The sequence below is a fragment of the Gymnoscopelus braueri genome (assembly GCF_963280865.1).
Source record: "Gymnoscopelus braueri genome assembly, chromosome: 2".
In the NCBI taxonomy this organism is placed as follows: domain Eukaryota; kingdom Metazoa; phylum Chordata; class Actinopteri; order Myctophiformes; family Myctophidae; genus Gymnoscopelus; species Gymnoscopelus braueri.
In genome coordinates, this window is record NC_137604.1 from 13,499,401 (window position 1) to 13,524,541 (window position 25,141).

Here is a 25,141-nt window from a genome sequence, read left to right on the forward strand (position 1 = left end):
GAAGACAAATATACTGCTTAATAAAATTAGCTTATAACATTTCATTGCCTATAATGTTTTAGCAAAACATTTTGGTAATGTTTGTGATTAGCAATCAGTGTATGGTTGTGAATTGTTCATATGGGAGTCGCCCAGTTAAGACTCTCTCATCATTGTTCATGCAATCTGGGAACCCATCGCCAACTGAAAATGAAAAACAGCGCCCTCTGCTGTTTGTTCTATGTCTGTTGGCTCTGGGGGGAAGAAAACGTAGAGCCAGAGCACAAGGAGACCGGTGTTTGTGTATGCCTATGCCGCGTCACTTCCGGTTGGTGCGACTATGTTTTCATTCCCACTAACAATATTTCTACACGGAACACTAACACCACTTCTCCCAGAGAACATGGATCGTTTTGGTTATAAGCCCACTTGTTTCTATGATGAAAGAGTAAGTTAAAATGTGAATATATTTCCGTGGTTTTGTCTGCTCCGCGGACGCTATTGTTAAATTAGTTTCGGTTTGTTTCGAGGGGGAAAGATCGACGGACATGTGAATCCCGCCCACTACATTTGATTGGGTAAAGCGCGGCCTGCTTCCTGATCTGAAGGCACGCCCACTTGTAGCCCAGTGTGTACATGTTACGACGAGCCTTCACGACAGATTCTCACGCAGTGCAGAATCTGTTCTTGAGAGATTATTGTTCATGTGATGGGTGTTGGGGATTACAGCCCACTTACAGCCTCAATCCCTTTGTTAGGCTAAGCACCATCAGTGATGATGGCCTTTGTGAGGATAAGCAAAGCACAATAGGTTGTCCAGACAGTATTGTGTGACTTGTGAAACATGTACCTGCAGTGAGATGTGCTACTAATGTACTAACGGTATTTCTTTATTTTCATTTCAGAATGCCACAAGCAAGGAGAGAGCCTCGCTTCACTGCAAGGGATGTGTTGGATATTGTAATGAATGGAGAGAGTTGTGGACATCGACTAAAATAAAATAAAAATCTTAAAATATGGCTTATTTATGTGTGTATATTTCAATAAAACCTTACGAAACTTTTTTTTTTAGAACATTATATTTTCCTCTCCAAAGTACTCCTACAACACCATCTGAAAGGTTGAACTTTTTTTTTGCAAGTAGAAATATATCCGGGTCTTGCAGGGTTAAGTAAAAGTATCAATACTGCAGTGTAGAAATACTCTGTTACAAGTAAAAGTCCGGTAACCAAAGTTTACTTGAGTAAAAGTACAAAAGTATTGGCCTCAAAATGCACTTACAGTAAAGTAACAAAAGATTCTTTTGGTGTCTTTTAAGTCAACGGTCAACAGTTTAGGTGGGCCATTTTGGATTTTGTCCATAACTCACTTCCTGTTTAAGATTTTTTGGGGCACCCCTTCTAGGATGTTTTAGGATGACCCAAGGGACATCTGTATATAATTTCATGCTTTTAACCGCCGCGTACCGATTTTTCACTTAGTGCCCCCTACTAAACTGGAGGCACCACCAGACACCAACTTACTGTGATTGTATAATTATTACCTTGAAAATTCTTCATACGAGAAAAAAAAGGAGAAATACATTTTCAATCAAGAAAGGTTTATTTGTCACTTACTTAGTACAAGTGAAATGTTGATGGGACATGTTCAGTAAAGACAGTGATAACACAACAATGCAATATATCAACTAGGTGTAATTAAGTTAGTTAGCACCACGTGTGTGTGTTAACACATTATTAAATAGTTGTCTTCAAGAGACAAGAAGGTGGCCGCACACTTGGCACTTTGGCTACCACTATGTGCGGTCACCTTCTTGTCTCTTGAAGACCACTATTTAGTTCATTCTGCCGTGGGCCACCACTACAAGGACTTTGGTGTGAGTAGCATTCTTGTGCGGAATGTTAACACACTAGTGTCCAAACATCTATAAAAGCAATGCTAATATACATGTAATAGGTTCATAACAGCTCAGCAGATGTAATAAACTACTTAAAAGAACAACAATGGGTCATCATGTTGCATGACAACAATTTGTCATTGAAGTGTGCGTGCATGGCATTTTAGGCTGCTTAACTGAGTAAAATTAATTCCATATTGACCAGTGGTGGAAAAAGTACTCAGATAGTTTACTTAAGTAAAAGTATCAATACTGCAATGTAGAAATACTCTGTGACAAGTAAAAGTCCGGAATTAAAAAAATACTTGAGTAAAAGTACAAAAGTATTGGCATCAAAATGTACTCAAAGTACCAAAAGTAAAAGTACTAAAATGTTTGAAAATAGCAGATGTACAAGCTCACAATGTGCCACGATGCGTTCTGAGCTTGTAGATCTGCTATTATATATAAAATATTCTCGGTATAAAATAAGGCTAGTGGTTAAGTGGTTAATGTATGTTTTATAATATAATAATTGACAATTGCAAAGTAACTAGTAACTAAAGTTTTCAAATAAGTGTAGTGGAGTAAAAGTACAACATTTACGAAAATTAAAAGAGAACATTTTAATTTCACAATAACCAAATTAGGATTTCTCTCCAGTGTGAACTATTTGGTGTCTTTTCAGGTGGGACATTCGAGAGAAGTGTTGTCCACAGTGACCACATCCATAGGGTTTCTCTCCAGTGTGCATTCTCTGGTGGATTTTAAGGGTGGACATCATTGAGAAGTGTTGTCCACACTGGTCACATCCATAGGGTTTCTCTCCTGTGTGTATTCTCTGGTGTGTTTTGAGGTTGCACATCATTGAGAATTGTTGTCCACAGTGGTCACATCCATAGGGTTTCTCTCCAGTGTGCATTCTCTGGTGTGTTTTAAGGGTGGACATCGTTGAGAAGTGTTGTCCACAGTGATCACATCCATATGGTTTCTCTCTAGTGTGAATTACCATGTGTCTTTCCAGGTTGGACTTTTGAGAGAAGTGTTGTCCACACTGGTCACATCCATAGGGTTTCTCTCCAGTGTGCATTCTCTGGTGTGTTTTAAGGTTGGACATCATTGAGAATTGTTGTCCACAGTGGTCACATCCATAGGGTTTCTCTCCAGTGTGCATTCTCTGGTGTGTTTTAAGGTTGGACATCATTGAGAATTGTTGTCCACAGTGGTCACATCCATAGGGTTTCTCTCCAGTGTGCATTCTCTGGTGTCTGTTAAGGCTGGACATTTGGGAGAAGTGTTGTCCACACCGATCACATCCATAGGGCTTCTCTCCGGTGTGCATTCTCTGGTGGCTTTTCAGGTGGGCCATTTGAGAGAAGTATTGTCCACACTGATCACATCCATAGGGTTTCTCTCCAGTGTGCATTCGCTGGTGTGCTTTAAGGTTGGCCATTCTAGAGAAGTGTTGACCACACTGATCACAGCTATGTTGTTTTGGTTTAGCCAAGCCTCTTTGTTCAATCACTGCTGGTAGCACAGGGAAGCTAGACTGATGACCCAACACTGGATTGCAGAAAAACAAAGAAAATATGGTTGAGAATTGGGAATAGAGTATAAATTTCATTGCATAAAGCTATTCCCTAAAGTACACACCAGCCAACCATGGTTATATCTATACTATATATAACCATGGTTGGCTGGTGGTTTCTGCTCTTTATTGCTGCTTTGACTCATTTGTTGTCTCAACTGTTGCTTGTTTGAGAGAGCGAGAGCGAGAGCGAGAGCGAGATAGCATTGCTAGCATTGCTAACCAAATCCTCAGTTTCCTTCCAAACATCGCAAAATCGCAGTAAATCCGATATTTCCACCTGATCGTTTTGAAAGGTATCACTAGTCTGTTGGCTTGTGCATCCCCCGCTATGCATGATGGGATTGATAGCCCAGTAGTGCTACTCTGAAAGAGAGCCATTGAAGTGGTGTTTTCTCTACTCGAGTTTTGTCTTGATTTAACTTGACTTCAGTTCTATAAGCTGTAGTTTCTATTAACTAACTATTCACTCAATCTTCTTAACCAATATATCATTATTTTGATTCCCTGCTTTCATAGGACATGAAAAATGCTAGATTACTGTCTCCCAGTCAAATTTAGTCACATATATACACACATATATATCAAACAAGCAACAGCTGAGACAACAAATGCGATAAAGCAGCAATAAAGAGCAGAACTAGTTTGAGACAAGTATAAGATTGAGTCAAGTAGTGAGACTGCTTAATTAAAAAATGTAAAGTAATAGAACAATTGTACAACAGAGCAGGGAAATTCAAACTAGAAAGGAGGTAGAGAAAGTGACATACCATTTTCTTTGGGTCCCTCCTGTTGAGCAGAACTGTTCCTGGTTGGGTTGAGAGAGTTCATCTTCCACTGAATTCTGGAGTCAAAAGTCAGGTCTGATCAGAAATGATTGATATCCTGGAGGAGTTGTGGATGAATTACAACTACAAACTCTTCTTATACTAGAGAGCCTGGGTTGGAGCCAGTAACTGCTTTGAATGATTGGACAAAGAGAACAATACAACCATCTCTACACCAATCACAACCTAACATACTTCTACATGACCCTACATGTGCTCCGCCCCTCCCCCAGACATGCTCCATGCATGCAACCTTCTAGAAACTGTTGACTTTCTGTTAAGAGGACCACAAGAGCATCCATTTGTGGATTCATTGATTTGTAATCTTCATGCAATTCAAATATGTCTTAATTCTTATGAGATTAATATAAAATATATGAATATGACACCCTGTGTTTATAAATTTACATATTATGAAATGCATGTACAGTAAATAGACAATCAATATCTTCAGACTTGAACAAGGTTGTATTCACTCAGTAATGAATATATGAGTGAATATGAAATAATTCTCTCATCAGAGTCAGGTCTTAAGATAAGTACAATGTTCTGCTTATTAACCCCTTTGTCATGGTGAGAGGTCAAGGTGCCATATCTGACCAAATTAGATGTTTTATTGTCATGGCATTTTTCTGTCAAAGTTGTTTTCATTGAAGTATATTAAAGTTTGTTCTATGTTCTACACCCTGGTGGTGGTGGGATGCTTTGCGAATGTAATGTGATGAATTCAGTTACCATAAACACATAACATGAATAGTTCACCTCAAACTATCTCTGATATGAATAGTAAAATATACATCTAATTATATATTCTTCTGTAACGGTCATCACTGCTAGACATTTCTCATGTCCTGCTTTCATTTACAATAAACAACTCTAGTCATGTCCTTGTGTGGATGATTCTCTCTCATCTCAATATAGCTACTCAAGCAGAGCCATTAAGAAAGACAGCCCATTCAAATTCGTATTTTACACGATTACTCCAAATTCCTTCAGAACAATACAACCTGGTGTGGTCAAGGAATAACTGCTTGCTATATTCTGTTCATAGTCTTCATTGTACATCACAGCCTCTTCATTTATTTGGCAAACATCTAATGTTCTCTAGAATTACAATGTCTTTAGAAATATCTCCCTCACACACTTCAAACCTGCACTGCAACGTTCCTTTTGTCTTGTAAATTATGCTTAGCTGTCTTTAGAAAATGACCTATATCCATGTAAATGTGGTCATTGATTACATGATGTGTCACTGTCTCACCAGGTGGCCCTGGTGTGTGAACAACTGACAGGAATAATTTGACCCCAAATAACAGGCTTTTGTGGATTAACATGGTCATATTCTGTTTCCAGAAGAACATTTGGAATGTTAAAGTTACATGTGTGTATGCATGGACTATTTAGGGGTATAGCTACCTTCTATTTTAGTCTTTAGTCTGGTTTGATTCTCTACAGAACTGTTGTTAGTGTTATTGTAGTACAGTCTTACATTATGTGTAAGAGTGTACAACTGTGTCACTCACATAACATACCTTGCAGGTCTGTTGCTATATTGTGTTTACAGTGTGTAATTGTATATAGCAGCTTCTTAATTTATTTGGCAAAACATATTATGTTGTATATAAGTACAAGGTCTGTTATTGCTTCCCTGACACCAAATGTCTTCTATGTGATTACATGAAATTGCCAGAAACACAGTAAACCAACACATGGCAAGCAAGCTGCATCTTGATTTTAAATGTTTATTACAAACAAGTCAAAAGACACAAACTACATAAATAGTTCATTGTGAGTGTATATGGGGTCCACTGTTATAGCTTAGAAGTAGTCACAGTATAGTAGTAATAGTAATAGTAGTACTAGTAGTAATCATTCAATTGTTTAATCATTTATCATTGTGTGTATGTTAACTACAGTATTACTCTATAGAGTAAACAGTTCATGGCCAGGTTCTTGGCCACAGCAATTAAGGCACACTGTGTATTTGACAAATTAACCAGAATGTATTATCTATAAGTAATTAACTAGACTAACTTTACTTCTAAAACGTGTGGACTACATAATCAACATCACTCTTTGCACTTGGAACTCATTAGGAGCAACGAGGGACCACTGCACCTTGGTTTACTCACAACCAACAGAGATAAACACACTGTTGTTGGGGTTTAGTTCAGAACAGAACACATATTTGATATAAACACAAACACTAAATCATAATGTAGAAGTAGTTGTATTCTAGAGAGTTTTGGTCATCACACAAGGTTCTATTCATTAGGCTATGCAACTACATGTACCAGTGATTATCTGATGGAATTCAATAATTCCAACTCCTCTATAATTCAATGTTATTCATTTTGACCTAATTTATATTTTACGTAGTTGTTATTCTGGCTATCTGGGAAATTATTGCCTTTGAAACATTATGTATATTTATTCATTTGAAAGGCCCCAAGGTTCATTAAAGGCCATGTTCCCATAATTATTGCATGTAATGTAATCAATAGAAAATGGTAGAACCATCTTTGGTGAAGAACTGTTTGTTATAATGTGTTTATATGATTGGTTAAAAATGCAGCTTTTCTATGACTGATCACAAACCACAAATAAACTTGTTTTGTAACCACCACACTCTGACACCTCTGGGGTGATATCCTCTTAAATCAACATTTATAAAAGGTAATGTGTTCACATATTACATGTCAAAACAACAAACGTTTGTTCTTTTGACATGTAAAAAAGTATAAAAGACTCTTGCCACTCTGAGTGTGACCCATTACATTTATTTATAAATATGCAACTACATGTACCAGTGATTCTCTGATGGAATTCAATAATTCCAACTCCTCTATAAAAATGCAGCTTTTCTATGACTGATCACAAACCACAAATACACTTTTTTTTTGTAACCACCACACTCTGACTTCTCTGGTGTGATATGCTCTTAAATCAACATTTATAAAGGTAATGTGTTCACACGTGTTTACATGTCAAAACAACAAACTTTTGTTCTTTTGACATGTAAAAAAGTATAAAAGAGGAAACTCACTCTTGCCACTCTGAGTGTGACCCATTACATTTACAAATTGTCGTAAATGGTCATTACAACAAGATAAAGATATGTCCAAACTATTTTAATTAATAATATTATTATAAACTCACTGCCTACATAGATAGCACCTTGAATGTGTATACTATCCCCTCTACATATTTTGAATTAAGTTGCACATAGCAATGTACCTGTTCACCTGGCTAAGTGGAGTCTTATAGTTTTCACAATACATTTATACAGTTATGTGTATTTTCCCCACATTGCATTACTATATATATATATATATATATATATATATATATATATATATATACACATGTACACACATACCAATTTGTATTTTGTAACCAATTGTACTCGAAGACAAATATACTGCATTAGCTTATAACATTTCATTGCCTATAATGTTTTAGCAAAACATTTTGGTAATGTTTGTGATTAGCAATCAGTGTATGGTAATTGTTCATATGAGAGTCGCCCAGTTAAGACTCTCTCATCATTGTTCATGTGATGGGTGTTGGGGATTGCCCACTTAAAGCCATCCTCAATCCCTTTGTTAGGCTAAGCACCATCAGTGATGATGGCCTTTGTGAGGATAAGCAAAGCACAATAGGTTGGCCAGGCGGTATTGTGTGACTTGTGAAATATGTACCTGCAGTGAGATGTGCTACTAATGTACTAAAGGTATTTCTTTCATTTCAGAATGCTACAAGCAAAGAGAGAGCCTCGCTTCACTGCAAGGGATGTGTTGAAAATTGTAATGAATGGAGAGTTATGTGGACATCGACTAAAATGAAATAAAAATCTTATGGCTCATTGATGTGTACTGTTCCCCATCATGTTGCACGCACACGCGCGCAGACACACACACACACCACCCAATGACTTTGAATGGTCTTTATAACAAGATAAAGATAAGAAATATTTGAAAACTAAATTATTAAGTATTATTTGTTTAGTGCACTAACTGGAGGCACCACCAGACACCAACTTACTTTGATTGTATAATTATTACCTTGAAAATTCTTCATACGAGAAAAAAGGAGAAATACATTCTCAATCAAGAAAGGTTTATTTGTCACTTAGTACAACAAGTGAAATATTGATGAGACATGTTCAGCAAAGACAGTGATAACACAACAATGCAATATATCAACTAGGTGTAATGACGTTAGTTCAATTTAATCAAGAGTTGACAATCAGGAATATACAAGTAGTAAAAAGGCATACATATATAAAGCAATTTGTACTAACTGGCTTCAACACCAGACACCACCTTAGCTGTGCTTTTCTAATCATTACTTTGAAAACTACATGCACCACGTGTGTGTTAACACATTATTAAATAGTTGTCTTCAAGAGACAAGAAGGTGGCCGCACACTTGGCACTTTGGCTACCACTGTGTGCGGTCACCTTCTTGTCTCTTGAAGACCACTATTTAGTTCATTCTGCCGTGGGCCACCACTACAAGGACTTTGGTGTGAGTAGCATTCTTGTGCAGAATGATAACACACTAGTGTCCAAACATCTATAAAAGCAATGCTAATATACATGTAATAGGTTCATAACAGCTCAGCAGACTTAATAAACAACTGCTTAAAAGAGCAACAATGGGTCATCATGTTGCATATCCTTTCTAATGAAGCACTTGTCACACTTTTCACAACAATTTGTCATTGATGTGTGCGTGCATGGCATTTTAGGCTGCTTAACTGAGTAAAATTAATTCCATATTGACCAGTGGTGGAAAAAGTACTCAGACATTTTACATAAAGGGGAAGACCACTCAATTTCAACATTGAACTGTCTTTAATACACCTTAGAGCTGTTGTGTGGAAATAAGAAAACATGTACTTGAGTAAAGGTACTGGAATCAAAATGTACTTAAAGTACAAAAAGTAAAAGTACTAAAATGTTTGAAAATAGCAGATCTACAAGCTCACAACGCGTTGCGGTGCATTCTGAGCTTGTAGATCTGCTATTTTAATATATTCTAGGTATAAAATTAATGTATGTTTTATAATATAATAATTGACAATGGCAAAGTAACTAGTAACTCAAGTTTTCAAATAAGTGTAGTGGAGTAAAAGTACAATATTTGCAAAAATTAAAAGAGACATTTTAAATTCCACAATGACCAAATTAGGATTTCTCTCCAGTGTGCATTCTCTGGTGTGTTTTAAGGTTGGCATTTCTAGAGAAGCGTTGTCCACACTGAGCACACCCATAGGGTTTCTCTCCAGTGTGCATTCTCCGGTGTACTTTAAGGTTGGCCATTACAGAGAAGTGTTGTCCACACTGGTCACATCCATAGGGTTTCTCTCCAGTGTGCATTCGCTGGTGTGTTTTAAGGGTGGACATCATAGAGAAGTGTTGTCCACAGTGGTCACATCCATAGGGTTTATCTCCAGTGTGTATTCTCTGGTGTGTTTTAAGGGTGGACATCATAGAGAAATGTTGTCCACACTGGTCACATCCATAGGGTTTCTCTCCAGTGTGCATTCTCTGGTGTATTTTTAGGTGAGCCATTCGAGAGAAGTGTTGTCCACACTGATCACATCCATAGGGCTTCTCTCTGGTGTGCATTCTCTGGTGTCTTTTCAGGTGGGCCATTCGAGAGAAATGTTGTCCACACTGATCACATCCATAGGGCTTCTCTCCAGTGTGCATTCTCTGGTGTCTATTCAGGATGGCCATTTGAGAGAAGTGTTGTCCACACTGATAACATCCATAGGGCCTCTCTCCAGTGTGCATTCTCTGGTGTGTTTTAAGGGTGGACATCATAGAGAAGCGTTGTCCACAGTGGTCACATCCATAGGGTTTCTCTCCAGTGTGCATTCTCTGGTGTGTTTTAAGGTTGGCAATTCTAGAGAAGTTTTGTCCACACTGATCACATCCATAGGGTTTCTCTCCAGTGTGCATTCGCTGGTGTGCTTTAAGGTTGCCCATTCTAGAGAAGTGTTGACCACACTGATCACAGCTATGCCGTTTTGGTTTAGCCAAGCTTCTTTGTTCAATCACTGCTGGTAGCACAGGGAAGCCAGACTGATGACCCAACACTGGATTGCAGAAAGACAAAGGAAATATGGTTGAGAATTGGGAATAGAGTACAAATGTACAACTTCATTGCATAAAGCTGTTCCCTAGAGTATTCGAAGGTAACCACTTATCTATACATATCTATACATATATCTATATAAAACCATGGTTGGCTGGTGGTTTCTGCTCTATATTGCGGCTTTGCCTCATGTGTTGTCTCAACTGTTGTTCTAGAGACAGACATACATGCATACATATATATATGTATGCATATATATATGCTAACCAAATCCTCAGTTTTCCTTCCATCTCCAAATCGTGGTAAAATTTGCTATTTCTACCGGATCGTTTGAAAGGTATCACTAGTCAGTTGGCTTGTGTCTAATGTAAATATCAAATAAATATGTATTAACAATCATATTTTGTTAAAACTGTGGTGAAAACGCATCTATGTTAGTCCTCCTGAGGCACTGGAACCAAGCAGTTCCAGCAGGGGGCATTGGCAAACACTTGGTCTCAGAGATCATGCATAACAAAGAGAGCCTTGGAAACAAAAGAAATGCATCCCCCGACTTCAGTTCTATAAGCTGTAGTTTCAAAACTATTCACTCAATCTTATTAACCAATATATCATTATGTTGCTATGATTCCCTGCTTTCATATGACATGAAAAAAATGAAAATGAAAAAAAAATGCTAGATGACTGTCTCCCAGTCAAATTTGGTCACATATATACACACATATATAGCAAACAAGCAACAGCTGAGACAACAAATGAGACAAAGCAGCAATAAAGAGCAGAACTAGTTTGAGACACAAAGTATAAGATTGAGTCAAGTAGTGAGACTGCTTAATTTAAAAAATGTAAAGTAATAGAACAATTGTACAACAGAGCAGGGAAATTCAAACTAGAAAGGAGGTAGAGAAGTAACATACCATTTTCTTTGGGTCCCTCCTGTTCAGCAGAACTGTTCCTGGTTGGGTTGAGAGAGTTCATCTTCCACTGAATTCTGGAGTCCAAAGTCAGGTCTGATCAGAAATGATTGATATCCTGGAGGAGTTGTGGATGAATTACAACTACAAACTTCTTATACTAGAGAGCCTGGGTTGGAGCCAGTAACTGCTTTGAATGATTGGACAAAGAGAACAATACAACCATCTCTACACCAATCACAACCTAACATACTTCTACATGACCCTACATGTGCTCCGCCCCTCCCCCAGACATGCTCCATGCATGCAACCTTCTAGAAACTTCAAGCAATTCAAATATGTCTTAATTCTTATGAGATTAATATAAAATATATGAATATGACACCCTGTGTTTATAAATGCATATATTATTAAATGCATGTACAGTAAATAGACAATCAGTATATTCAGACTTAAACAAGGTTGTATTCACTCAGTAATGAATATATGAGTGAATAGGAAATAATTCTCTCATCGGAGTCAGGTCTTAAGATAAGTACAATGTTCTGCTTATTAACCCCTTTGTCATGGTGAGAGGTCAAGGTGCCATATCTGACCAAATTAGATGTTTTATTGTCAAGGCATTTTTCTGACAAAGTTGTTTTCATTGAAGTACCCACTGAGCATTTTTCGGGCTATTAGACGTTTAAATGACGTCTAAACGTCACCTAGCCGTCTAGGCTAAATCCGGTTTATGAGTGGTCTAGAATTGAAAGTTTTTTCAACGTCTAAACCTAGCCTAGACGTAATTTCAACGTCGTTTGGACGGCTAGATATAAATATATAACCGTTCAAATGACGTTGAAAGAACGTCTAGGCTTAGCCTAGACGTCGAAAAAACTTTCATTTTTAGACCTCTCATAAACCGGATTTAGCCTAGACGTTATTTAGACGTCTAATAGCCCGAAAAATGCCCAGTGGGTTAAACGCTATTATAGACTATGAACGTTGTTTAGACGTCATGTAAACGTCTATTTAATAAGGATATTAATATACTTATAATTAAATCATATGTTTAAATAACATCTAAACAACTTGTAGGCAATATACACCTTTAAGATCTATCAAATTATTCACACGAAACCTATATTAATGCATTTAAATGCCTACATTTTAATGCAGATCCAGGTTCTCTACAAAAACTACCTGATGGACCAAATTTGACCTGTTTTGCTTACCTTTGTAGTAGTGTAGTCCCATGATGTTCTGATAATTTGTTAACATTATGTTGTTATCTTTCTGGATCTTTTAAATAGTTTGCAGTGTGACACTAATGTCATGCTACTCTTTATTGTACCACTGGATAAAATCATGTTTCTTAATGTTAACATTGATCTACTCTGAACATAACTATCCTTCAACTGTAATTTCAATCACAATACATATTTAAAAAAAAAAAAAACATAACAAAGCTGGTACAATCGTTCTTTAATTTATGCGCCTCTTAATGCTTTAAGCCATTAAGACCTGTCATGTTAGATTTTAAACACTTTAACACAGGGGTCTTCAAAGTTTTCAGGCCAAGGACCCCCTAGCTGAGAGAGATGAAGCAGGGACCCCTATAACATTGACTTGTATATTCATCTTTTTTTCCCCCTCTACACCAAACCTCTTTGCCAAAAATAGCAGATCTACAAGCTCACAACGCCTCGCAGCGCAAGGCGTTGTGAGCTTGTAGATCTGCTATTTTTGGCTAAAGCTCTCCTCAGAAAAAGGATGCTAGGGTTCAAGTGGTTAATGTAAAAAATATCATATCACACAAAGATTTGGCGGACCCCCTGTAGTAACTCTGAGGACCCCCTAGGGGTCCCGGACCCTCTGTTGAAGACCTCTGCTTTAACACATCTTATACTTGAGCTATTCAAAAATAGCAGATCTACAAGCTCATAGCACGGCACTCGGCGCTAGTCGATCTGCTATATTTTTGTTTTAACAATCTTGAACATTTTTGCAAATCTTTGAATGTATGTTTTAACGTCAAATCTTTGCTTTGCCTAGACTTGAGTTTAAATGCATATATATATTTATTCAAAGATTAACGCTTTTTTTTTTAATCTTCAAAAAATAGAAGATCTACAAGCTCTTAGCGCGGCACCGAGTTCCGCGCTATGAGCTTGTATATCTGCTATTTTTTGAATAGCCAAAGAAATCTTAAGTGACACAGATGCGTTCCCTGTCTTAATGCGTTAAACAACAAGAAAAGACAAGTTTTAACAAAATGTTTTGACCAAATAATAACATTGGATTTGCTTCTTCTTCTTGTATCCCTCTCCACCACTTCTACCAGGCGCCTGCTTGAAGTGGTCAGAGATGGCAGCGCTGACCAGGTTTCTCCATTGTCTCTCTGAATGTCTTCTGCAGTCAAAACAATGACAAATAACTCTCAGACTGACAGTAGACATTACAGAGGTTATCTAGTATATGTCAGTCACACATGTACAACGTGAATAAGCAATCAACAAATAACTAGCACTGACAAAGTTATTTTTACCATTGATGACAGATAGAAGGCAGTGCTTTTGAAAGCTCTCTCCTGCTGTCCATGCAAGTAGAAAGGACTCATCAGGCCATTGGTGAAAAGTCTGAAACAAAAAGAAAACGTGAAGCTAAATTGCAAAAAGAAAAACGGCACACTCTGCCAACCTGCAATGAAGACAATTATGTTGATATGAAACAGAAATAATACACTAACACAGTGGAAAGTGATAAATAATACTTCCATTCTTACTTTTCTCCGACATGGGAAACTGAAATAAACAAACCATGTGACAGTCTGCCTGTGATTTAGAATGTGAGGCTATACTTTGGCTGGTGTAGATCTTAATAAACAACATTACTTGTTTTCAAGTTCAACATCATTATCTCTCCCCAATTAAACTTTTGCCAGAGTAAGATGACTTCCAAACTTTATCAAAATGTACCTTTTGGAATCCTGTGACTTTCTCCTGGGAGTTCTGATAAGATTTCCTGTTGGTGAAAGACAAGGTAATTAGGCTACATGTCATACTTGCAACATCACCATTGAGGATTACTGTTATAGTCAATTGAAAGGTGGAGTAGAGTCCAGACATTTTCTTGGCCCAGATTACGGCTTCACTGTTGGGGGAGAGAAAACCCCCATTGAAACCCATTTTGCTCACTGCTACAGTCAATTGAAAGTTACCTTGTGTATTTCTGGATCTGATTTGGACCGGTGTGTAGCTTCAATGTTCTGCTGGGTGTGAAAACACATTGAAATTACACCTTCTTACACCATCAAGTCATGTATGATATATGCTGTGCTTTATCCACATTTTCATTGTGGAGTCCTAGTTTGTTCTGTTCAGGAGTAAGGCCCCCACAGTAGATGTACTGTTGTTGAAATACATAATATATTTTAATACATTTTTTATTCTAATCTTCCGGCTAAACGTTCTGTTACACTCATTTTTTCTAGAGGACCTAAAGCATAGTAGTAGTAGTCCCAACGATAATACAGGCGGGTAAACAAACAAACAGAAATTGTCAAAATGTATTTAAAATGTTAATCATTCATGTGCAGTCACCTTGTGCAGTTCTTCCTCTTTTACGGCTGACCGGAGTTTTGTCTACAGCAGAAAACGAAATGAAGGAATTAGAAAACTCTTAAGGTTTTGTTTTGACATTAATACTGATACAGGCTGTAATTTCCATCTACAATATATATATATTTAACATTGGGCTTAAATCAATTAACATAGCATTTAAATTTACCTGGTGTCGAGGTGTGTAGAGGGGCTGTCAAAACTGTCTTAGCTATGGGCACTGGGCAGTGATTCACCTGGGGAGGATAATTAGGCCAGATGTATATTATTGTAATGAACGAATATGACAATACTCCCAAAATAAAAAGGACAAAATAACAAACAAATCTAACAGCACAGCTCCCACCAGCATGGGGTTATCTATAGCTTTAAGCCAGTCATCAGTCACCTGTATCAAAGCAGTAGAAGTAGAGTGACCAGCTCTATAGGCATGTTGAGAATATGTTGCAAGCTTGTTTGAAACAAAACAAGCTTGAATTTGTGAATGCACCAACTTGTCCATGATTTTGCTCAAAACAGGTCAAATACTTATAGGTCTAGGTATAGCCTAGATCTATAGGAATAACCTTAGCCTCCTTCCACATCTTTGGACATAGACCAACATCCAAACATCTATTAATAATATGACAGATAGGAGATGCTATATTCTCAGCACTTTAACACCCATATTATCTAGACCTTACTATCATAAGGAAGAGAGCAGAGTAACTGCTCCACAAATAGTTGCAAGGAGTTGCAGTCATTGTCGTGGAATAGCCAGATAGATAGATAGATAAAATGTGACAAAAGTCAGCAGTTTGCCACTTCTAGACATCACCTAGATTGAGAGCTGTAAATAAATGTAAATAGGCTACTGATTGATTTAAACAATATATTCAACACATGGCCCAACTCAAGGAAAGGTTAATAATGTTGTCTTACTAGTGGTGAGAAATAGCTAGATACATTGTTTTTAAGGCCAGTTACATGTAAAACTCACGGGAAAAAAATTACCTGTGGTGTTTCATCTTATACCATTATTATTGTTGTTCTTTGTCGGTTTTACTGGTACAGGTCGTTCAAAAAATAAAGAAAAAATAATACATTAATCAAACATTCCACAAGGTTCTGTAAAGTCTTAACTCCAGATTAAACATTACACATATAAACGATTATTTTATTGTTAAAGTATTAAAAATTGTATTTAAACTCAAGTGATTGTACTTCGTTACGGTCCACCAGTAAAAAACATTGAATTGTGTTTGGGCAGAAGCTAGCTGGTAGCTAGTTGGCTAATGCTAACTAGTACTGTACATGACCAACTAACTATGTCAACACAAATAAACATCTCCTTCAAATAATGTATCCTTTAGCACTCACCTATGCAGTGTACTGAGTTCAGAATTAATGTTTTTCTAGTCTCTTCTGTTCAGTTTTCCGCTTGCCTTTTGAACGCGTTGTTGACTTTCGTGTTGTTATGAAACCTCTCCAGGGGTTGCCACGTCTTGTGAGACCGCTAAGCAAAACCAATGTTGCCAAGTCTCGTGAAAGAAACAAGCAAAACGACCTCGAAACCCAATCTGCGGTTTACTGTAGAAAGTCTAGTGATGCGAGGTTAGCAGTTTACTGCTTGGCTTTCACTCGTTCTTCTGTATTTTATATTAGCCTATCACCATTAGTGCAAACTGCCTTTATTTATTATATTTATACATATAAAAAAAAAATATTTGCATATTATCACCATTATGCAAACTGCATTATTTCGCTGTAATAGTATTTCTAAACATATTAGCATCCTAATATGTACGTTTTCAAAAAACATGACTAAAAAAATAAATTAATTTAATGATTTAAATATGGTCTAAATCAATAGTGACAATAGTGAGATATAATAATTTCTGAACCTAATGTTAGCACCCTAAAATAAAGATTTTCAAACAACATGAATAAAAAATAAAAGTTTAGAAATGGTCTACATTTGAACGTTGATATATAGTTTTGATATAAACGTCTAGATCAAGGCTAAATCTAAACTATACTGTATATTGATCAATGGCTATTCAATTTATTTTGGTCCAATATTTGGAGATCAGTTATACAACTTACAGTTGTTATTTTGTATCAATATTTATGGAATAATTGTTTAAATTCAATCAGCTAGATTTGGTCTAGATATAGACCGAATCTAGACCATCTAATTTAGGTCTACAAAAAAACCGAACGTCTAAAAAACGACTATGGCTCACTGCGTATATTTAAGTGTTTTCTATGTTCTAAACCCTGGTGGTGATGGGATGCCTTACGAATGCAATGTGATGAATTAAGTTACCATAAACACAACATGAATAGTTCACCTCAAACTATCTCTGATATGAATAGTAAAATATACATCTAATTACATAGTCTTCTGTAACGGTCATCACTGCTAATCTCTCAAGAACAGATTCTGCTCTGCGTTGGAATCTGTCGTGAAGGCTCGTCATAACATGTACGCACTGGGCTACAAGTGGGCGTGCTTTCAGATCAGGAAGCAGGCCGCGCTTTACCCAATCAAATGTAGTAGGCGGGATTCACGTGTCTGTCGATCTTTCCCCCTCGAAACAAACCTAAACTAATTTAAAAATAGCGTCCGCGGAGCAGACAAAACCACGGAAAGATATTCACATTTTAACTTACTCTTTCATCATAGAAACAAGTGGGCTTATAACCAAAACGATCCATGTTCTCTGGGAGAAGTGGTGTTAGTGTTCCGTGTAGAAATATTGTTAGTGGGAATGAAAACATAGTGGCACCACCGGAAGTGAAAGCTGAAGGCAGACCAAAACCCCGGTTTCCTTTGCGCACGGGTGCTACGTCGCCATTGTCCCAGAGCCAGTGAGAGATAGTACAAACAGCAGAGGGCGCTGTTTTTCCTTCTCACTGGCTCTGGGTTCCCAGATTGCATCACTGCTAGATAGACATTTCTCATGTCCTGCTTTCATTTACAATAAGCAACTCTAGTCATGTCCTTGTGTGGATGAGTCTCTCTCATCTCAATATAGCTACTCAAGCAGAGCCATTAAGATAGATAGGCCATTCAAGTTCCTATTTTACACGATTACTCCAAATTCCTTCAGAACAATACAACCTGGTGTGGTCAAGGAATAACTGCTTGGTATATTCTGTTCATAGTCTTCATTGTACATCACAACATCTTCATTTATTTTCAACATCTTGTGTTCTCTAGAATTACAAGGTCTTTAGAAATATCTCCCTCACCCACTTCACACCTGCACTGCAACATTCCTTTTGTCTTGTGAATGATGCTTAGCTGTCTTTAGAAAATGACCTATATCCATGCAAATGTGGTCATTGATTACATGACGTGTCAATGTCTCACCAGGTGGCCCTGGTGTGTGAACAACTGACAGGAATTATTTGACCCCAAATAACAGGCTTTTGTGGATTAACATGGTTATATTTTGTTTCCAGAAGATCATTTTGGAATGTTAAAGTTACACATGTGTATGCATGGACTATTTAGGGGAAATCAAGGAAGGGGAGCCATCTGAGAGCTTCGTGCTCAAAGTTAAATTAGTTCTGTCAGTTCTGTCAACAATCTGTCATTTTGACCTTAATTTATTTCACTTGAGTATAGCTATCTTCTCTTTTAGTCTTTAATCTGGTCTGATTCTCTACAGAACTGTTGTTATTGTTGTACAGTCTCACATTATGTGTAAGACTGTACAACTGTCTCTCTCACATAACATACCTTGCAGGTCTGTTGCTATATTGTGTTTACAGTGTGCAATTGTACATAGCAGCTTCTTAATTTATTTGGCAAAACATATTATGTTCTATATAAGTACAAGGTATGTTATTTTTTCCCTGACACTGTCTTCTATGTGATTACATTAAATTGCCAGAAACACAGTAAACCAAGCTGCATCTTGACTTTAAATGTTTATTACAAACAAGTCAAAAGACACAGCCTACATAAATAGTCCATTGTGAGTGTATTATTTATAGATAATTAACTAGACTAACTTTACTTCTAAAACGTGTGGACTACATAATCAACATCACTTTTTGCACTTTGAACTCATTAGGAGCAACGAGGGACCACTGCACCTTGGCACAACCAACAGACATAAACACACTGTTGTTAGGGTTTAGTTCAGAACAGAACAGAACACGTATTTGACATAAACACAAACACTAAATCATAATGTAGAAGTAGTTGTAATGTATTCTAGAGAGTTTTTGTCATCACACAAGGTTCTATTCATTAGGCTATGCAACTACATGTACCAGTGATTCTCTGATGGAATTCAATAATTCCAACTCCTCTATAAAAATGCAACTTTTCTATGACTGATCACAAACCACAAATACACTTTTTTTTTGTAACCACCACACTCTGACTTATCTGGTGTGATATCCTCTTAAATCAACATTTATAAAGGTAATGTGTTCACACGTTTTTACATGTCAAAACAACAGACTTTTGTTATTTTGACATGTAAAAAAGTATAAAAGAGGAAACTCACTCTTGCCACTCTTAGTGTGGCCCATAACATTTATAAATTGTCGTAAATGGTCATTACAACAAGATAATGATATGTCCAAACTATTTTAATTAATAATATTATTATATACTCACTGCCTACATAGATAATACATCAGCACATTGAATGTGTATACTAACCCCTCTACATATTTTGAATTAAGTTGCATAAATATATATAGCAATGTACCTGTTCACCTGGCTAAGTGGAGTCTTATAGTTTTCACAATACATTTATACAGTTATGTGTATTTTCCTCACATTGCATTATATATATATATATATATATATATATATATATATATATATATATATATATATATATATATATATATATATATATATATATATATATATATACATACACATATACACACATACCAATTTGTATTTTGTAACCAATTGTACCCGAAGACAAATATACTGTATTAGCTTATAACATTTCATTGCCTATAATGTTTTAGCAAAACATTTTGGTAATGTTTGTGATTAGCAATCAGTGTATGGTAATTGTTCATATGGGAGTCGCCCAGTTAAGACTCTCTCATCATTGTTCATGTGATGGGTGTTGGGGATTGCCCACTTACAGCCATCCTCAATCCCTTTGTTAGGGTAAGCACCATCAGTGATGATTGATTGAAATTTTTATTAGGCAAAAGAATGTAAAACAACACAGTTACATTTATAATGCTTTTGTCTAAAAGGTCCGGCCAAAAAAGTCCTTGCGGACTTGTTTCCGTTGGGGTCCTTGAATTAATTTCATAGACATATATAGTAGCAACCAAACAGTTCAAAAATCAACATGAAAATACAGATAATACAGAAAAAATACAACTATGTACCAAAAAAAGGAGCATGAAAAAAAATTAAAATAAATGTACAAAAAAGGGGGGGGGTGAAGCATGGAAAAATAACGATTATATACAAAAAATGCATGAGGAAATACAAAATATGTACAAAAAAGAGGAGGGGGGGGGGTCGTCTGTCTACAGGGAAACTGGTACTATCTCCTCTTTCGGCCTCCAGAAAGATGAGTTTTTAGGGCTGTTTTGAATGAGCCCAGCGAACTGCATTTTTTGAGGGATGGGGTTAGACTATTCCATTCCTTGGTGGCTGTGCTATAGAAGGAGAATTTGCCCATGTTTGTTTTATGGGTGGGTGGTACCAGATTGTTGTTTACGCTCCCTCTAGTTTCGTGGCTGTGGGTGTCACTAACTTTTTCGAGGTATTTATACAGATATGCGGGTATAGGGGGCATTTCGGGCAAATCTGCATTTACAATTTTGAAGACCAGACCCATTTTTAGTTGTTTAACCCTGTCTTCCACCCTGAGCCAGCCTAGGCTGGCAAAGTGAGTGGGAGAGAGGTGGGTCATGGGCCCCAGTCCGAGAAGTAGTCGGATCAGTTTGTTTTGGGAGGTTTGAAGCTTAGTCTGCAGTGACACTGAGGTGTTAGAGTACCAAGAGGAGCTAGCATAGTCAAAAAGGGGCTGAATCAGGGCCCCCGAGAGGGTCCTGAGGGCCTGAGGGTTGACAAAGGAGGAAACTCTGCCCATAAATCTGGTTCTCTGGTTTACTCCTTTGACCACCTTTGTTGCCATGCTTTCACCTGACAGGTATTTGTTAAGGATAAGGATAATTCCTTTTAACAGGTCGTTCATGAAAGTCCTTGCGGTCTTGTTTCCAATGAGAACCTGTGAGCAATTGGGGTTAAGAGTCTTGCTCAGGGACAAATTTCATATCATCGGCACATATGCTGGGATAGCCTGGAATCGAACCTGGGGCAACCAGGGCCTCTGGTTCCCTAGGCGGGCTCACTAACCACTCAGCTATGGCCGCCCCAAGAATACAAGAATTGTCAAGAATACATCCCAAATAGGTAATCTCTTCTTTGCTAGTGATGATTGTGTCATCGACTATGACCTTGAAGTCATCTACCTTCATTTTACTGAGGGAATGTTTGGTCCCAAATAGAATGGATTCAGTTTTCCCAAGGTGTAGTGACAGTTTGTTATCGGTAAGCCAGGTACGGATTTTTGAGAGTTCAGAGCTGAGAGCTTCCTCAACTTGCAACTTGTCCTCACCCGAGATCAGGAGTGCCGAGTCATCAGCGAACAGGAACAGTTTGCAGTTACAGGCAGCATTCATGTCGTTAATGTATAGAAGGAACAGTAACAGCCCTAGAATGCTGCCTTGAGGAACCCCGCAGCTCACCGGGAGGGATGAGGACATGGTTCCGTTGATGTCAACCACTTGTTCTCTACCCTCCAAGTAAGATCTCATCCAATTTAGTGATGTGCAATCAAAACCAATCGCCCTCAGCTTATCAAGTAGAATTGCGTGGTTTACAGTGTCAAACGCCTTTTGGAGGTCCAGCATGACCATGCCACAGTATTTGCCCGAGTCTACCTCACGTTTGATGTAGTCGGTCAAATATAGTAGGCATGTGTCAGTGGAGTGGGATGTTCTGAAGCCCGATTGGAATTCAAACAACAGTTTGCGCTCACTGAGGTAGCTGTTGATTTGTTCTTGGATTGATCGCTCTATAACCTTTGAGATGGAACAAAGGATGGAAACAGGCCTATAGTTGCCAGGATCTAGTTTGCTTCCTTTTTTAAATAGAGGGATTACTCTTGCCAACTTGAATTCTTGTGGGACGTGACACTGACTGATGGATAAGTTTGTAATGTGGGCTACTATGGGAGCAATGGAGACCGCTGCGTCTCTGAGGAATCTGGTGGGGATGTTGTCAAGGCCGGTGGCCTTGTTTGGCTTTAGGGCGAGGAGTTTGTTTTGCACATCAACAGTCAATACAGGTTTGAAAAAGAAGGAATCTTTTTTAGCCCCTAGTTTCTCATAGTGAGCTTGAATGTAGTCGGGGCCAAACAGACCTGAATGCTGAGGGAGTTTGCTTACCAACTGGGTTGCAACTGTGGTGAAGAAACTGTTAAAACAGTCCGCTACCAATTGCTTGTCGGTAGTGAGCGAGCCACTTGAAATAATGCAAATGTTTGTAGATTTTGTCTGAATTTTTCCGTTGCAGCCTAATTGTTTTAGTGCCTCCCACAGTTTTTGTGGGTGGCTTTTGTTTGCCTCTATGTTCTCATTTAAGAAATTCTTTTTGGCATTTCTGATCAATTTAGTAACCACATTTCGTAGATTTCTGCACTTTTCAAGTAGCTGCTCACTTTTGTTTTTCCTGAACTCTGAGTAGCTTTTGTTCCTGAGTTTGATGGCATTCAAAATGTCACCCTTCATCCAAGGTTCTGTGCTAGCTTTGACCCTCACCACCTTTGTGGGTGCGATGTTATCAAGTACACACAAAAAAGCTTTTTTGAAACAGGACCAGGACTCCTCCACAGAGGTGCAATTTAGGACATGGGACCAGTCCATTTTTCCAAGAGCTGTTGTTAGAAGATCACTTGAGTAGTGTTTCATAGACCTGCAGCTGATTGTCCTGTGACAATAAGCCCCAGGTCTGTGAATCTTCCGAGTGCAGAAAATGATATTGTGATCACTTAAGCTACACTCAATCACCCCGCTCCTGGAAATTCTGGATTGGTCCGTTGTCAACACTAGGTCTATGATTGATTGAGAAGCAGTGCCTACCCTTGTAAAATGCTTTATCAGCTGGGTAAAGCTGTGCAGGTCACAGAACTTTCTGAGGGACTTAAAGGTGGCTGAGTCTTTCTTCAGAACACAGGTGTTAAAGTCACCAATTAGTACCGTCTCAGAGTTTCCTAAACTCGCCACATGATCCTCAATCAAGTCATAAAAAGCATTTTGCTCTGGGGGTCTGTAGATGGCGCCAATTATCAGTGGTTTTGCATGTGGGTATAAAATTTTGACCCAGACCGATTCAGTGGGGTTGTTATCCAAATCTGGGATCACATCGTAAATAATGTCTGATCTCACATAGATGCAAACCCCACCCCCAGAGAGATTTCTGTCTTTCCTGATGACATTGTAGCCCTTTATTTCAATCTCAAAGTCCTTGATGGATTTATCCAACTTAGTTTCTGAGATTGAAATAATGTCTACCCTGCCACTTCCAAACATGGATCTCAGCTCAGACATTTTTTCAGAGTTTTTAAGACTGTTAACATTCAAGTGAACAATGTGGGTACCTCTAGTCGAAAAGAGCGCATCCATGTCCTCAGTTGAATAGTAACCATTGTCCTTCACAGGCTCTGGGGGGTCGGAGGTGTGGGTGGGGGAGGGGGGGACTTTGTGATGTCCGCGGGGGGGGTGTAGAGGTGATTTGAGGCCGCAAATCCTTCCTTAGATCTGCCGTGGGGGTGGGGGAGGGGGAGGGGGGGTGGGGGTGGTGGATGTGGGGGAGGGGTGGTGTGGGGAAACCCTTGTGTCGACCTCGGCCAAATTCCTCCAGGCAAAGGACTGTTTGGGAAAAAGGGAAACTCTCTGTTTCCACGATCCCACAGGGGAAAACCCTGTAGATGTCCAGTGACCGCTTGGAAAACAGGGAAAGGAACTCCGTTTCCCAGCATTCCTCTCGGTGGGATACTATGCGGTTGTCCTGGTATGGTCTGGTGGTGGTGGTGGTGGAGGAGGAGGGGGGGTGGGGGTGGGGGAGGGGGGAAGCTGTTGTCCCGCGTCGACGTCAAGCGGTGGTGCCAGGAGACGGTAGAAACAGGGGAAAAAACACTGTTTTCTTGAGCTTCTCTCTGGGAGATATCCTGCTGTTGTCTTGGGCCCGTGTGGCGCATGAGGAAATCCTCATTATGACGCTGCTGTTGGGGAAGCCCTTCACTCGTCATCGGCCATATTCTTTCAGACGGTGGTCTGCTTGAGAATGTAGGTCCTGGAGCCAGCACGCACGTTAACCGGGACAAATAATCCATCCTTGTTTCTCCAGCTGTTTGCTGGGGTTCGTTCTTATCAGGTGAGGTGGGCCGTTGCCAAACAAAGCTATTTGTCTGCATGTTGTGGACCGGACCTTTTCGGGCACTTCCGTCGCGTTGGAAATCAGCTGTGAAGTTGCTTAAGCCATTGAAGTTTTGATCATAGTGAGTCTCTGTGCTCTTCACGTCGGTGGGCCGGGATTAGGATGTACGTTTCCCGACAGCAATAAACTCAACCAAATAATCTTTCTTACTGTAAAGCCGTCGAGCTGGATTGGTGTCCTTTTCCGTGTTTGTACCGATTTACTCGCGGCGAACACTTTAAAAAGTAGCGTCGACGCGTCTTGCGGTAAATCTCCGTTTTCACTCGCTCTCCGTTGAAGCTGCACATTGTGGGATTCAATAAAGATTAATCCTTGCAATATAGCAGCGTAGAACAGCACCAGAATGTTGCTGGCAGTGATGATTCTTTTGAGGCGAAGATGTTGTTTTCGTCTTTGAAGAATAGAGCGCGGGGTAGAATCCAGGAGCGGATAAAAGGTGCGACCGTCCTCGGTAAAAGCCATCTCAGTGATGATGGCCTTTGTGAGGATAAGCAAAGCACAATAGGTTGTCCAGACAGTATTGTGTGACTTGTGAAACATGTACCTGCAGTGAGATGTGCTACTAATGTACTAACGGTATTTCTTTATTTTCATTTCAGAATGCTACGAGCAAGGAGAGAGCCTCGCTTCACTGCAAGGGATGTGTTGGATATTGTAATGAATGGAGAGAGTTGTGGACATCGACTAAAATAAAATACAAATCTTTCAAATATGGCTTATTTATGTGTGTAGGGTCATAGGGTCAAGGGTCCTTCTG

The 25,141-nt window shown here is 38.6% G+C and overlaps 1 protein-coding gene and 1 long non-coding RNA gene across 2 annotated transcripts in view; both read right to left on the bottom strand.

Annotated features, from left to right (window-relative positions):
* mad1l1 (mitotic arrest deficient 1 like 1) overlaps positions 1-25,141 on the bottom strand; it is a 273,709-nt gene that overhangs the window by 88,075 nt on the left and 160,493 nt on the right. The window lies entirely within an intron of this gene.
* LOC308075281 lies at positions 13,029-16,372 on the bottom strand. The gene is made up of 8 exons (XR_013932185.1): positions 16,254-16,372; positions 15,888-15,938; positions 15,064-15,130; positions 14,877-14,918; positions 14,495-14,542; positions 14,253-14,298; positions 13,823-13,913; positions 13,029-13,686 (listed from the first exon to the last, which is right to left on the bottom strand). It is a non-coding gene; the product is annotated as an uncharacterized lncRNA (long non-coding RNA).